This window comes from Aplysia californica, unplaced genomic scaffold (genome assembly GCF_000002075.1).
Source record: "Aplysia californica isolate F4 #8 unplaced genomic scaffold, AplCal3.0 scaffold01481, whole genome shotgun sequence".
Lineage (NCBI taxonomy): Eukaryota > Metazoa > Mollusca > Gastropoda > Aplysiida > Aplysiidae > Aplysia > Aplysia californica.
Window position 1 is genome coordinate 33301 of NW_004798751.1, and position 2591 is coordinate 35891.

Consider the following 2591-nt stretch of genomic DNA (forward strand, 5'->3'; position numbering starts at 1 on the left):
CCCCCGCCCCACCTTCCACCGCCTCCTCGGCCTCACCCGTCCTTTGCAGCAGCTGCTGTCTGTCTAGCCACCACTGCGCTTGGTACCTAAAGTAGGGTATGGCGCCATTTTACTTCCAGTCCCGAGTACTATTAGGACTGGGCAGAATTCGACTCGTTATTCGGTTGTTCGGACAACTTCTCTAAGAATGGTTGCTGGTTCTTGAACTACAGATCTAAATATCTGACCATTTTGTTACAAAACGAAAAACCGGCGTCTGTGATGCAGCGGTTGGGTGCTACGGCGAGCCACCTCTTCAAAACATTGGATCTTTGATTCATTTTTAAATCGAGCTTTTTTCCAGAAAACGAATTGCGACCTACATCCAAAATGGTTCACGACAAACCAGAGCGCCGAAAACCCGGTTCTTTTTTTAACTGGATGCTTGCCCAGCTGCCCTACCGAATGGGCAAGGTCAGAGCCGCCTCTTGTGACCTGGTTGGTGAGGTGGGGCGCCTGGTGCTCAGAGATCAAACTCAATCAATATCGACCAATGAGCCGACAATGAGGTCGCTGTTAGTGAAGAACTTGCATAACCAACCACATCAAACCACCATTCCAAGTCCTGAAATAGTATATTCCTCGTACAATATTTTCTTCCCGATGTCAGACCGGAGTCCGTGGCGTAGCGATGGTGATTAGGCGATTCTTGGTGGCGGCATGCATAAAATAATGTGAGTTCGATCCCCGTGTGGAGAGAATTTTAATCGAGTATTTCCGTCTGTGTGCTAGGGTGCTGTATCCCTCTTATTGTTCGAATTAAGAGATGCACCACTCCCCTCCCAACCAGAGCAATACCAATGACTGAAGTGTCTTAAGGCCATTCCCAAAGGGGATATTATCACGTTCTTTCTTATGCACAGTAGAATTGTATGGGCTGATTTATCAATGCCATGCTCATACTGTACCGGATCAACATAGGGGGAACTGCTGCTTTTTCATTCCCCATCCTTACTATCGTCATTTCTCCTCTACTTCTTTTGTATGTATGTCACTCTCATGTGAACAGCTATTCCGGGGTGCCTTGATTGTCGAAGCAGACTTTGTGCTGTTGAGGCTAGAGAGATAAGCAGAGTAAGCCTGATTCCCCTTCTCTGTTGACATCCACCCCATAGCGCTCATATGACCTTAAGCAGTTGCGAGCGCCGTAAAACCTTACTAAAACTAAAGAGATGCACGTCGATACAATAGTGCTAATTTAGTACTGGGAAAAAGTAAGACCGACAGACAGAATTAACACAGAGGGAAAGTAAAGAAGAAGGACCTACCAGTTACGCGCTCCAATCGTCCGTGTATCCCTCTCAGCCCGGGTCGGCCCTGACAAGCAAGGTCGAAACAGCCGTCTCTTAGTTTTAGTGAGAGTTTTACGGCACTTGCAACACAATACGGTCATATAAGTGCCGAAGATTAGAGGTGTCACAAGAGAGTAACAAACATAAAAAAAGAAGGAGGAGAGATCAGGACGATAGATGTTTGATAGGAAAGAAGGAGCAAACCACATCAGAGCACCCGCCAACCACCCGCTCCCCTCTGCTAAAGGTCTAAAGCGTATCGACGGGGGTCTAAAATATTTACAATTAACTTTTGCACTCATATACTTTGTCTCTTGACAAAGGAGCAGATACGGGTGGATGGCAGTTGCTCTGGTGTGGTTTGCTCTTTCTTTCCTATCAAATATCTATCGTCCTTATTTCTTCTCCTTCGCTTTGAGTTTGTTACTGTCCTGTAACACCTCTAATCTTCGGCATTTATGTGACCTAATGTGTTGCACGTGACGTAAAACTCTTACTAAAACTGAAACAGGAACAGATACTCGGTCTTACGTAAGGACTCTGTCTAGTAGGACACCAAATGGATTAAGATAAATCGCAACCCAAGGCTACCGCAAATATATGAGGTCTCACGGAGAGTGGAGATCGCCAGGGTGGGAACTGAATCAAGTAAGTTCCGAAAGGAGGCCGGCTTCGGCTTACTCTTTCGTTTTAGTAGAAGTTTTTCGGCGCTCGCAACTGCATAAAAGGTCATATAAGCGCCACAAGATTAGAGGCGTTACAAGAGAGTAATAAACACAAAAAAGAAGGAGGGGAGATAGACACGATAGATTTTTTTTATAGGAAAGAAGGAGCAAAACCACACCACAGCACCCGCTAACCACCCACAGGATTACTCGAATCTGGTAACCTTTTACAAAATCAAAACAAAGACAGATCAGTATCGATTTGAGGCCTATAACGAGGGCCTAAACCTGGACCAATCCAAGCATTCTCCTGCCCGGTTCGTTTTCCAACGCAATAAACAAACTTTAATCTTCAATTCGGCTGAGGCATTTCTTCTTGACGGTTAAGTCTAGAGGTCTTTCACTCTAACATTTTATTAGAACATAGTCATAATAACGGTGTTTATAGAAAAGTATGAGTACATGATACAAAATACTGTTGGCTAGCTGAGGAACTTTTTCTCCCTTCCAGTAGATGAACAGTCGATCGATCGATCGATCGATAGATAGATAGATAGATAGATAGATAGATAGATAGATAGATAGATAGATAGAT